This window comes from Rhinoderma darwinii, chromosome 5 (assembly GCF_050947455.1).
Source record: "Rhinoderma darwinii isolate aRhiDar2 chromosome 5, aRhiDar2.hap1, whole genome shotgun sequence".
Classification (NCBI taxonomy): domain Eukaryota; kingdom Metazoa; phylum Chordata; class Amphibia; order Anura; family Rhinodermatidae; genus Rhinoderma; species Rhinoderma darwinii.
Window position 1 is genome coordinate 161,187,779 of NC_134691.1, and position 14,196 is coordinate 161,201,974.

Below are 14,196 nucleotides of genomic sequence, written 5' to 3' on the forward strand. Positions count from 1 at the left end.
GAAACAGTACAAAAAAAAAAAAAATGAAGTGATTGAGAGGCAGGGGAGATCTGATCGAATACCCCCAATAAGTACTTCCTTTATAGAAATAGAATCTATCTAAGAATAAAAACAAACAAAAACGTGAGTAAAACAGTTAATAGAATAAATTGGAATAAATAGTAACTAATGTGTATGCTGCGAAGACCATATAGAAGTGATTGTTACATACCTCTACCTAACCCAGCACAGCTACGCGGTTTCTCGCCGACAGGTACGCTACATTGCCATGGGAACCGATGCATAATGATGACGCCTATTTAAGGCAGACAAGAGCCTCTTGACCCTTGCCTGAGTATCAATTCCTGTATTCTGCCCCAAGATTTCATATATTTTTCTGAAGCATGCCTGTGGTTTGCCCTAGTTTCTTATGTTTGATCTCTGCCTCACCCCTAGGATTATTTTTGCCTTCTGTTTGCCTATTTTTGGCCTCTGGCTTAGAGGCAGAGTGAGAAGTCTGCTTCACCACCTGGATTTCTTGCCTCTCACTGACAACCCAGTTCTGATCCTCAACTGTCGTCTGACTACCTGTAAAGGGAAGTGTTTTCTATGTCAGATATTAGTTGGGTGTGTATCTCTGCCCTCTGGGGGAGAAGACATTAGACACATCCAATGCATTCACACGAGCTGCCCTTCCCCCCCTTTCTCACCAGGTAATGGTATTCCATGAGGTAGCCATGAGGCCCATGGCCACCCCTTGCACGTGCATGAGCATGTGATGTCACACAGATGTGCACGGGGGGGTTTAAAAAGGACAAACGGTCCCAAAGTCTCTCTCTTATTTCCAGCTCTCCTGCTCCCAACGGACTCCCCTTCCCTCCTGGTCTGCTCTTGCCTCATGGCCCTTCCTAAGAGACTACACAAACTTTGAACCACATGAACCGCTAAGTATCTTCTCCCCCTATAACCCTTAGTGTACAGGGACAGTTATATTAGGAGGGAGTGGGACTGAGATAGTGAGCGTGTGAGAATTACAAATAACTTATGTGTATTGTATTGTAACGTAACTGTATTCATATATATGTTTAGGTATGTGGGTGGAGGTATAACGTAGGTTTGTGATACCGTGGTTATACTGTACTACGTATAGTGTGAGTATACTAATTATATATATATTAATTGTTATATATAACAAAAGAAGATTTGCGGCACTCCAATGAAGAATATGGTGGTTTATTCAATCCCAATACAAAAGCGACGTTTCAATCCTACAATAGGATCTTTATCAAGCATGATTAATTGTTATATGTATTGGGGTATACTGCTACTATACTGTGATCAGTTACTGTGTTCGGTGTTTGGTGTATTTTATATGTAAGTGTGATTATTGTTAGTAATAAATATTACCCTTTATTTACTATACAATTGTATTTACGGAGTCGTATACACTTACGTAGCAGCAAAGCAAGTAGATTAACGTTAGTATAAGGAAAAGGTAGGGGAACTAGGCATAACCCTAGTGACCCTGATTATAAAGGAGGTAGTAATGGTGGGTGACACAAGGAGGTGAAATCCACTATTACACCAGCCCTTTTACACACTTGTGTGTGTGTGTGTGTGTGTGTATATATATATATATATATATATATATATATATTTATTTTTTATTTTTTTTCAAAAAACGGTGCGGTTTACATTTTCTTATGTATGTATATATGTGTATATGTATATATATATATATATATATATATATATATATATATATATATATATATATATATATATATATATATATAGAGAGAGAGCCCTTTTTCACTACCCTCCTGTGCCTTCATCGTAGTCATGTCTTGCACCAAATTGGTGACCACTCTGAGGACGACAACAACGCGGTCCATCCAACCAATTAAGTTTAACCTTCCTTGCAAGGGTTCTTGGTGAAAAAGGGAGAATCCCTTAGAACTTCGCATCACACATTACTCAGATACCACTTTTCAAGGTAAGTCTACCTAAAGGCCCTATTACACCGGCCAATTATCGGGCAAACAAGCTTTCACAGAACGCTCGTTCCAGATAATTGACCTGCGTAAACAGGGCAACAATCAGCCGATGAACAAGCTCGCTCATCAGCTGATTGTATAGTTTTAAATGCAGAAACTATTATAGTTATCCGCAGCACATCTCCTGTGTAAACCGGGAGATGTAAACAGGGAGACGCGCTGCCGACATGATAAAAATGTATGGAGACGAGCGATCGGAGTAACGAGTACTCGTGCCCATACTAGCTCATCGGACCGTGTATAAGGACCTTAACACTGATGTGATATATGCAAGAGTAGGAATATGGTAGCTCTAAATAAAAATGCTTGAAATTACTATCTGATCCTCAAGTAAACCAAAGATAAGCTAGAAAAGTAAGTTGAAAGTAAGAGCATATTGGCCATTATCTTTAGGACCTACAAAATTCGGAATTGCCTTTTGTACACCCAAGTTTAATTTAGTGTGTATTTTTATTCATGCAATTAAAGTAATAAGTGCCTAAAATATTAAATATACATAAAAAACACACATTGCTGAATTACCCTGAACCACATATGAACCCAAAAGAGTCATGATTTCCACCACCCCAATCTGCTTCAGCACACATGGCAAACTTTGGCTTCCCTGTAGAGACCTGGCTCACTTCAGACTGGGCGTAGTAAGAAAAGACACTGAGAATGTCATGGTTGACCGACTAGACTACAGAGATCAGAGAGATTATGCTTCATTTGCTCACCAGGTCTTGCCAAAAGCAACACTTTTTAACTGCAGGTACTCATATCCAATAAGCATGTATAAAGGAATGTTAAGACTCAAAAGAGCCATTCATAAGGAAGATGTGTTAGGGATATCTACTGTACCACCCTTAAGCAATAGCTCATATGTGTAAAAAAAAAAGTATATGTGTATAAAAACACACTTACTGTACAAAAACTTCAAAGAAAACAACCACAAGATCCTTAAAAAATAAAACGCATTCTAAGCTGAACTATCAGACGCAGCCCGTGGAGAAGCGTGGCGCTGTGTTTGCAAGAAAAGCTGCCATGTTTTTCTGAACTTCTACAACCCCAGTTTACTAAAGAAACAAAATGCAATATTATATCATGGGAAAGAAGTCAGGGAAGAAAAAAAAAGGTTGAGCTGAATGGCTTACAAAACTTCTATAAGATTTTAGAAGCAGTAAATGATGTCATGAAACAATGGTATTTGTACAGAATAGAGTATATAAGCTACCAGTTCTTTATTTCCCCTCTGCTAAAATGTTTTTATTGTTGATGTTACCAAGTCTAGGAATAACGGGATTCTACACTGCTTTTTCTACTTCTCCGTAATCTCGCTGTAAATCACAGGTTACAGCGAGATTACGCTTTGCTCTGCTGTAAGTACCAAACAAACGTTAACGAAGTGCCGGGATTGTGAATAGACATCCCGTCCTGGCTGGAAGGAATGTCTATTCACTGTCTAAACAATTCAGTAACGTTAATATGTCAGTATAAGACAGCACATAGTGAACGCAGTGTCACTATGCGCTGTCTAAATGAATGGGGAGAAGTGCATGACGCTGATTGGTCAGCGTCATACACTCCTCTGTACAACGCCCACTTGGTCTAAAGTAAAAACACGCCCACTTGGGCATTAAGAAACTAATTAGCATAAAGCTAAAATCGCTCCTAATGTGGTGAAAATAGATAGTTTTTCTAAATAAAAAGCACTGCTGTCACCTACATTACAGCGCCCATCTCCTTATGTAGGAGATAGGGCACTTATAATGTGGTGACAATCTCTTTAAGGCCCTGTTCACAATTTTTTTTTTTTTTTTAAGCCTGTTTAGCCGTGGAAACTGCGTCAAAAAATGGCCGAAACTGCCGCCTATTAATTTCAATGGGAGGTGGAGGCATTTTTTTTCCTGCGAGCGGAAAAAAAACGCTAGTTGAGAAAAGAAGCGACATTCCCTATCTGGAGCCATTTTCCGCCTCAAAAACCCCATTGACATGGGAGACGGAAAAAACGCTGCAAACAGCCGCAGCGTTTGACGCGTTTTATGGCAAAAAACGCTTGCGTTTTTTTCCTTTGCCTGTAGAAGAAAGAGGTAAAAAAAATGTGGCAAAAAGGCGTCAAAATTCACTGCAAAAACCACCCGTGGTGCAAGACCACTTAAAAAAAAAACGGACCAAAAAACTGTGTGAACGGGGCCTAAAGAGGTTTCACTGTATATGTAGCAGATAATGTTACCACTAGCTGTTTTAAAAACTTGTAATCTAAATTTCTCTCTTTTCTCCAACTGGCAACTATCACAAACGAATTTAAATGTACCAGCCTGTATCCTTTGAGACAAAAGAACCCTGAGGCTGGAGTAAAAAAGAATACAGTCTATTTTAATCTTTGTCTAACCTCGTGTTTTGCCTGAAACAGAATTGTCTCCATGATAGAATCATGATGACAACTCACATGCTACCGTGATCTGTACAGCTATCAAAAAAAATTCTGAAACCTTAGGAATTATTTGGATCTTCTAAGTAAAAACAATGGGTAAAGTCTTACAGTATTTCATTAACATATAAGAGATTACTTCTTTTTCCAGGACATCCCACAAATGCTTAATCGGATTTTGATCTGGGGAATTTGAAGGCCATGTCAACGCATTTGTCATGTTCCTCAAAGTATTCCTAAACAATTTTTGCATTGTGGCAGGGTGCATTACCCTGCTGAAAGAGGCCACTGCCATTAGGGAATACCGTAGCAATGGAAGAGTGTAATTGGTCTACAACAATGTTTAGGTAGGTGGTAGGGGTCAAAGTAACATCCACATGAAGACCAGGTCTCAAGTTTTCGCAGCAGAACATTGCCCAGAGCATCACACTGCCTCTGCCGGCTTAATATTTTCACTTATGGCACCAGGGTGCACTCCTTACCAGGTAAGATACGCACACGCACCTGGCCGTCCACATGATGTAAAAAAAAACGTGATTCATCAGACCAGGCCACCTTCTTTCATTGCTCCATGGTCCACTTCTATTGCTCATGTGCCCATTGTAGGTGCTTTTGGAGGTGGACATGGGTTAGTACTAGCGGTCTGTGGCTACACAGCCACAAACAGAGAAACCTGCGATGCACTGTGTGTTCTAACACCTTTCTATCATAGCCAGCAGTAAAACTTTTTGAGCATTTGGGGGCTACAGCAACTCGTGACGGATCGGACCAGACGAGCTAACCATCGCTCCCCACGCACACAGTGAGCACCCATGATCCAGTCGCGGGTTCACTGGTTGTCCATCCTTGAACCACTTTTGGTAGGCACAAACCTCTGCATACCAAGAGCACCCCACAAGACCTGCCATTTTGGAGATGCTCAGAACCTAGTAGTCTAGCCATCACAATTTGGCTCTTGTCAAAGTCGCTCAGAACCTTACGCTTTCCCAATTTTGCTTCCAAAACACCAACTTCAGGAACTGACTGTTTGCTTGCTGCCTAATATATCCAACCGCTTGACAGCTGCCATTGTCACGAGATAATCAATGTTATTCACTTCACCTGTCAGTGCTTTTAGGGGGGATTCACACGAGCGTGTATTCGGTCCGTGCGGGCCGCGTGGTTTTCACGCGCCACGCAAAGACCAATACAAGTCTATGGGGCAGTACAGACAGTCCGTGCTTTTTGCGCAGCGTTTGTCAGCTGCGCAAAAAGCGCGACAGGTTCAATATCTCCGCGTATTTCGCGCATCACGCACCCATTGAAGTCAATGGGTGCGTGAAAACCACGCAGGTCGCACGGAAGCACTTCCGTGCGAACCGACTGAAACAGCGCACCAGCTGTCAAAAGGATGAATGTAACCAGAAAAGCACCACGTGCTTTTCTGTTTCCAAACATCCAAATGGAGTGTCTTTGAGATGAGCGAACCCGGACAACCGAACCGAACTTCACCGGGTTCGGCCGAACTCGTTTTGGCCGAACCCGGCAAAAAAATTTCCGGTACGCGACGTCCGGAGATAGTCACTGTCCAGGGTGCTGAAAGAGTTAAACTGTTTCAGCACCATGGACAGTGACTACCGATCCCAATAAACATGAACCTGTAAAAAAAAAACGAAGTTCTGACTTACCGATAACTCCCGGCTTCTTCCTCCAGTCTGACCTCCCGGGATGACAATTCAGTCCAAGTGACAGCTCCAGCCAATCACAGGCCAAGCACAGGCTGCAGCGGTCACATGGACTGCCGCGTCATCCAGGGAGGTGGGGCCCGATGTCAAGAGAGGCGCGTCACCAAGGACGCGTCACCAAGGACGCGTCACCAAGGCAACGGCCGGGAAGTTCTCGGTAAGTACGAACTTTTTCTTTTTTTTTAACAGGTTGCTGTATATTGTGTTCCGCATTCACTGTCGAGGATGCTGAAAGAGTTACTGCCGATCAGTTAGCTCTTTCAGCACCTTGGACAGTGACGGGCGTCGACTAGGCTCATCTCTATGATGGCGGCTGCGCGAAAATCACTCAGCCGCGCATCATACACGGATGACACACGCAGCTGTCAAATGGTTTTTGCGCGCGCAAAGCGCTGCGTTGTTTGCGCGCGCAAAAACGCAACGTCCGTCTGTATCTGCCCTTAATGTTACAGGTAATTAGTGTATAAATCAAATTATTTAGTCTTCAAGTGTAGGTTTTAATCTTAACGGACATCTATTCAACGACAGACCAATTACAATTTATTTCAGGACATCTCAGCTTATAACTAAAGCCTTGGCCTTTCATCAGTCCAAAGATAGGCAGACCTTTTTCGAATATCTGAACTTCAGCACCAATCTCAACAGTCTTGATGTGGGAGCCCCAAAAAGATTTGTGCTATGTCATGCCATAGAATGAACCCTATGGGGATAGATAAGGATTTGTACTTGATAATATTTATGTTTATGACTGTTCACAAGAAAGTTTTGCTACGGACCATCAGAAAATTCCACATCACTAATAAAACAATTAAGAATTGCTAAGACTTAATTTCACGTGTTTGTCTTAACAAAAATTGATCATGACAGACCTGTTGACAGATTCTATTCATATCACAGTGCAATGCATAAGTGTTCATTTGTTCCGTCATTATTATTTTTTTATCAATTGGCCACAGACTGTAAAATTGATGCAAACTATGATGCAAATATATACAAACGTTAAACTGCTTGGTTTATAAGCGGTGAATAAGAGCGCGCAGAACATAGATGTGCCTCAGTAAATATAAATAAATATATATGCCAAAACATATACTAACCATTGACTTGGTCTAATCAGCGGCTATAGCAATCTGACATAGTGCTACAAAGTCACAGACATCTTTTCCAAAAGTCAGAGGTCACTGTGACCAAATGGATAGACAGGCTCCCTTTAGGCCCTAAAGGGAGCCTGTCTATCCATTTGGTCACACTGACCTCTGACTTTTGGAAACGGTGTCTGTAGAGGGAACTTCAAGTACATAACCTTTTAAATACATGAGAACCAAACCTCCACCAATTGAGTCCACAGTGATTAAAGGGGAAATCCAGTCAATATGATCTTTATATTGGTGGAGTTTGTGGTCTCAAAACACCGATTTTCGGAAAGAAAGGGCTCTAGAGATCACTTAAATCCCTTTGGCACTGATCAAAGATTTCTGGAAATCGGACAACATCCCAAGCGAGGAACAATTCAGATACCAGTGAATTAAGTGATTTCTGTTACTAATAATCTGAAGTTCCAAAGGGGTATAAGAGCTCTGCAGATCACTGTCGCAAATGAATGGTGGTCCAAGTTCACAGACTTCACCAATGTGATCTTCTCCGATGTTACAGAATATAATTTTCACTAGATTTCTCCTTTTTCTTAGAAAGACATCCTTTACCAATTGCAAAAAACTTCCCCTGACAGATGGTGGGTCATAAACGTTTAATGTTTATCCAGTGGCTAAAACATGAATTCCACTTGAGGTTATCATTTTACTATCTGTGATACATTAAACGCTATGGTCTAATTTGTAATCTGTCTGCACCTTTAGTATAATACTCCACAGTTCTTGAAAAAACAGGCAAGGGTGGAAGGGAAACAATCTGTTCTTTTGTGTACAGCAGCTCGACTTCCCAACTCTCCACTTGTGTTATGCCGGTAACCAATATCTTTTTAAAGCACACACTGTCTTATCTTGTATCATGCCAGTATCATCATGTGGGTGTCTGTTTTAACACGATTTAATTCCATCCACTTGAATATATAAACAAATGTTTAGAGAGCTCCCAATGGAAAATACGGATATTAATTAGTACTCTCCCGGTAAAAAGGTCACAAGACAGCTAGGGCACATAGGACAACTGGCCAGCACGTCAACCATTGAGTTTAACTCATTCATAGTTAAGGCCCTCAGGAGGTTTAGAACAGTGGTAAGATGACTGAACATCTGGATATCACCACCACAAAGTCATCTACACTACATGAACATAAATATCTGCCATATATCTATCATATGGTGCCGTAGGAGTAAGGGCACTTTTACACGGGCCAACGATCGGCAAGCGTTCGTTCATATGAACACTCGTTCCCGATCATTACCCTGTGTAAAGGCCACGATCAGCCGATGAACGAGCAAATGCTTATAAATCTGCTGATCTTCTCTTTTATGCAGCATTAAATATTATCGTTGTCGGCAGCACATCTCCCTGTGTAAACAGGGAGATATGCTGCCGACATGATGGAATTGTATGGGGACGAGTGATCGTCGGAACGATTGCTCATAAACAAATATAACCGAACATTGCTCCTTGTGAAAAGAGCAAATGAGCCCCGATCAACAGGTCTTGTTGATCGGTGCTCGTTTTCACAGTCTTTATCAGGATGTGTAATAGGACCCTTAGACTTGTTCCCACTGCAGTTGGTGTCCTGACCTGTTTATTTGTTTATGAAAGGATTAGTACTGATACAAAACTATGTCAGTTCTCAAAACATAATATATCTGTAGTGGAACAACTTCCACCGTCATCCGTTGTGACACTTGTAGCATTCTTGAAGCTCTGACTGTATTGAGCGGATTCCTCATGCATATTTTTGCAAAAAAGGGATGAAAGCGGTATTATTGGTTGGTATCGATCACATTCCGCTTTTTATTTATTTAATTCATCATCTCAATGATTTTAGATGATTTTCCCTAACAAAAACATAGTTGGTATATTGCAAGGAAATACTATCAATGTCTGATAGGTGGAGGTATGACTGTTGGGAGCCTAAACGATGTTGAAAATAAAGTTTTGCACCAAGCTAAGTAAAACCCAGCAGTCCCTTCAGTATTGTCCTTGACACAGTCTTACTCCCTACACAGGTATGTGTAGGAACTACAACTCACCACTCCAGGTCAGGAGAAACGCTGTAGTTATATCAGAGAAGAGTCGAAGGGGGCCTGCTTAGATATTGATGTGGATATTCTATTAATATGACATCAATGTCTCCGGTGGAAAAAAGGTGTTTTTTTTTTTTTTTATTAAAAAAAAAAAAAAAAAAAAAAAGGGCTAGTGGAACATCTGTTTTGTCACATAAGGGAACAGGATACCTATTGTGACAAGCAAAAGTCCATGGCAAGTTCCCACTGAAATCAATAGGATCCACGGTTGCGCCTGGTTCCATACATTTATGGGCACATGGAAAAAGGATCAGAAGACGGATAGTTGAGAAAAGAGAAAAAGGCTCTGTTCACATTTGCATTGCTATCTCCATTGTTCTGCTCCATCATAGGAGCAGAACGAAAATAACGGCAGGAGCGAATGCATTGCACCACAGACATAAACAGCACCTGATGAAACCCATTGACTTTTTGGGTTCCGTCGGGTTTCCGTCATGGTGTTCATCACTTAACCGGAAAAATATCGCTTCATGCTGCATTTTTTACCGGAACTGCGACAGAGCCTCCAATGCAGTTGTGAACATTGCCTAACATGTGTGTGATATTGAACGATGTCTGCAATATGCTTTTTCAAACACAATCCAAACCTCTGTAACGAGGAAACAACAGATACGTGTCTGTACTTTTGGGGTTTTGTGCAAGCTATTCACTGTATAAACTGATAATAGATTCCGTTCAATTATAATATTTATCACCGCCTGAAAGAACGTTTAAAATGTCTCTTTAATTATTAAATTCTAAAATTGGCTCTGAAAGCCCAATTATCCAATACAGGCAAAAGCAAGTGGTCAGAAGGGTGAGAAGCGTCGGTGGGTGATAAGATGTGTCCACCCATAGACCGCAATCTCTCCTTATATAATAAACGTTCAGTGAACCCTTGCTAAAAGCTATCCGAGTAATCCTACGCGTTTCAGTATCACCTATTTCTGGGATACGTCATCAGGGATTATTTTAAGATTAATATTACGACCGGTCAGCACTGTTTCTGTACTCATTAAACCTCCCGGCGTGTGCACGACTCTGATATGTGTCTCCTCGGGGCGTGCACGGCCATTACATCAGAGTCGTGCACACGCCGGGAGGTTTAATGAGCACAGAAACAGTGCTGACCGGTCGTAATATTAATCTTAAAATAATCCCTGATAACATATCCCAGAAATAGGCGATACTGAAACGCGTAGGATTACTCGGATAGCTTTTAGCAAGGGTTCACTGAACGTTTATTATATAAGGAGAGATTGCGGTCTATGGGTGGACACATCTTATCACCCACCGACGCTTCTCACCCTTCTGACCACTTGCTTTTGTCTGTATTGGATAATTGGGCTTTCCGAGCCAATTTTAGAATTTAATAAATAAAGAGACATTTTAAATGTTCTTTCAGGCGGTGATACATTTTGTACAATCTAAACACAGAAGTCAGCAGTAAAGTAAATATTTACTAGGCAGTGGAAATACAGTTGCTACCTGCTCTCAGGTTCCATTACATGCGGTGTTTCAGTTAGCGGAGAGCGTATGTCATCATACAAGTTATTTTCTTCCTACATGTTATGTTTCTAGGGTAACCAGGTAATACAAATACAGGTGCAGACTCTGGATGTCTAAATACATTCCTAATTACTCCTCGCCGCTTTTCTCTCACCCAAAACTGTACAACAAATATAAAACCATTTGTTTGTGATACAGAATGGGCAGAGAGCTCGGAGCGGCATGTCTAGAGACGTAACGCAGCTGTCAATCTGCTGTTCACAGAACTCCAACCAATCTCAGTCCAGAAGATATTTTCAGAAAAATGACACCTCATGTTTGTAGAGATGGGCTGTTTTTAAGGAAAATTTAATAAGGTGTGAATGAGTCGAAGGCAGGGGTTCACAACCTATTTAGGTTCAATATAAGGTACTTTTCGAATCACACTACATTAAGGGGCCCAATACAGTTTTCACATTAAGAATATTATAGAATTAGGCCAAGCTTAGTGCTCAGGTAAATTATGGTCATTGAGAGAGATATATATATATATATATATATATATATATATATATATATATATATTTACAGATTGTTTGATGTAGAGCGATGTGCAAAGGGGATGTGATGTAATGTGATAACACAACATCACATCTCATTGTAGACAAAGCAAAGAGTCAAATCCGTCTGCAAACAGGTGTGGCTATGACACGATGGGAATCTGCAGACCTGCTCTATAGCTCTCATTGTACCATACAGTAGGTGGGATAAGTGAAAAGTAGAATGTTACCAAACTGAGGAAGCATCAAATCCTATATATGCTGCCAGCATTATTGTAGGCGCCATACGTTGCCATATAGCCTTGATGCTTTTAGTGTTCATATACAATGACGGCGCGGGTCCACACCTCCATATGATTAGACAACCACTTTTAAATAGACACGGCCTGTGGTCATTTGATTGCCATAGGTCTGGCTTCTGTAACCCCTGGTGAACAGCTGGGGCTGATCATACAGATAGATTAAATGTGAATGTCATATGTCAAAAATAAAAGTGACAGTTGACTCGCGCTTTAAGGCACCTAAAAAACGTTTGCGCCACATCAATGTACAACAACAGAATTTTGTCTTACAAGAGTGGGGCATATGTACCACAGGTCAGGCCTGGCATGCGGCTTGTGCTGGTTTTATAGACTGCAGTCATTGAGACATTTATGCTGAGCAATGCAACCTTTTGAAAGAAAATTCTCAGACATTGCTGTATTTAAAGAGACTCTGTCACCAGATTATAAGTGCCCTATCCCCTACATAATCTGATCGCCGCTGTAATGTAGATAACAACAGTGGTTTTTATTTTGAAAAACTATCATTTTTGAGCAAGTTATGAGCAATTTTAGATTTATGCCAATGAGTTTCTTAACCCCTTCCCGCTCCTGGACGTACTATTAGGTCCTGGCAGCTGTATCGTTCGCGCTCCATGACCTAATAGTACGTCTCGGGAGTAACGGCCGTTTCGGCCATCCTCCCGACACATACAGGAGCTGTGACGCTGCTGTCTCGTACAGCAGCTGTCACAGCTCCTACAGCGGGGACCGATCGTTGTGTCCCCGCTGATTAACCCCTTAAAAGCCGCGTTCTATAGAGATCGCGGCTTTTTAGGGGTTAAACTGCCATCGCAGGCCTGCTACACGACAGCGGCCGGCGATGGTGACTATGGCAACCGGACACCAAACAATGGCGTCCGGCTATGCCATAGACGGAAGCCTAGTGGGTCCGGACGAAGTCAGGACCCACTATGCTTGCTGTCAGTGAGTAGCTGACAGTTCTAATACACTGCACTACGCATGTAGTGCAGTGTATTAGAATAGCGATCAGGGCCTCCTGCCCTCAAGTCCCCTAGTGGGACAAAGTAATAAAGTGAAAAAAAAGTGAAAAAAAGGTGTAAAAATAAGAAAATAAAAGTTTTAAAAGTATTAAAACTAAAAATCCCCCTTTTTCCCTTATCAGTCATTTATTATTAATAAAAACATATAAACAAACAAATAAACTATACATAATTGGTATCGCCGCGTCCGTAACGGCCTGACCTACAAAATTATTTTGTTATTTATCCCGCACGGTGAATGCCGTAAAAGAAAATAATAATAAACCGTACCAAAATCACAATTGTTTGGTCACTTCACCTCCCAAAAAATTGAATAAAAAGAGATCAAAAAGTCGCATGTACCTAAAAATGGTACTGATCGAAACTACAGTTCGTTACGCAAAAAATAAGTCCTCGCACGGCTTTATTGATTGAAAAATAAAAAAATTCTGGCTCTTAGAATAAGGCAACACAAAAAGTTAATGATTTTTTACAAAACTTATTTTATTGTGCAAACGCCATAAGACATAAAAAAAAACTAGAAACATCTGGTATCGCCGTAATCGTATCGCCCCGCAGAATAAAGTGAATATGTCATTTATAGCGCACTGTCAATGCTGTAAAAAAAAATAGAATAAAAAAACAATAGTAGAATTGCTGTTTTTTAGTCACCACGCCACCTAAAAATAGAATAAAAACTGATCAAAAAGCCGCATGCACTCCAAGAAAACTACAATGGATTCCTCAAGGGGTCTAGTTTCCAAATTGGGGTCACTTTTGGGGGGTTGCCAATGTTTTGGCACCACAAGACCTCTTCAAACCGGACATGGTGCCTAATAAAAAAGAGGCCTCAAAATCCACTAGGTGCTCCTTTGCTTCGGAGGCCGGTGCTTCAGTCCATTACTGCACTAGGGCCACATGGGGGATATTTCTCAAAACTGCAGAATCTGGGCAATACGTATTGAGTTGCGTTTCTCTGATAAATCCTTTTGGGTTATAAAAAAAAATGGTATAAAGAGGATTTTCTGACAAAAATAAAAATGTAAATTTCACCTCTACTTTGCTCTAAATTTCTGTGAAACACCTAAAGGGTTCATAAACTTTCTAAATGCTGTTGTGAATACTTTGAGGGGTCTAGTTTCTAAAATGGGGTATTTCATAGGGGCTTCTAATATATGGGCCCCTCAAAGCAACTTCAGAACTGAACTGTAACCTAAAAAAATAAATCAATTAGGCAATACTTTGCTTCTTACATTATACTGATAATGAGCCGTGCCCACCCCGAGATGACCCCAGTTTTGACCGTTTGTATAAACGGAGACCCCTATTAGACCGTTTCAGTGCCCGGTTTTCCAAAGCATTCACCCCCGAGAAGTGTAATTCTATTGATGAGTCCCTGGTACATTTTAAAGGTAGGGTTCAATTCCGCGAGTACCTGCCGGGTAAGAGGG

At 41.0% G+C, this 14,196-nt stretch overlaps 1 protein-coding gene across 5 annotated transcripts in view; it reads right to left on the reverse strand.

Annotated features, from left to right (window-relative positions):
• GMDS (GDP-mannose 4,6-dehydratase) overlaps positions 1 to 14,196 on the reverse strand; it is a 507,671-nt gene that overhangs the window by 271,607 nt on the left and 221,868 nt on the right. The gene's annotated exons all lie outside the window — the stretch shown is intronic.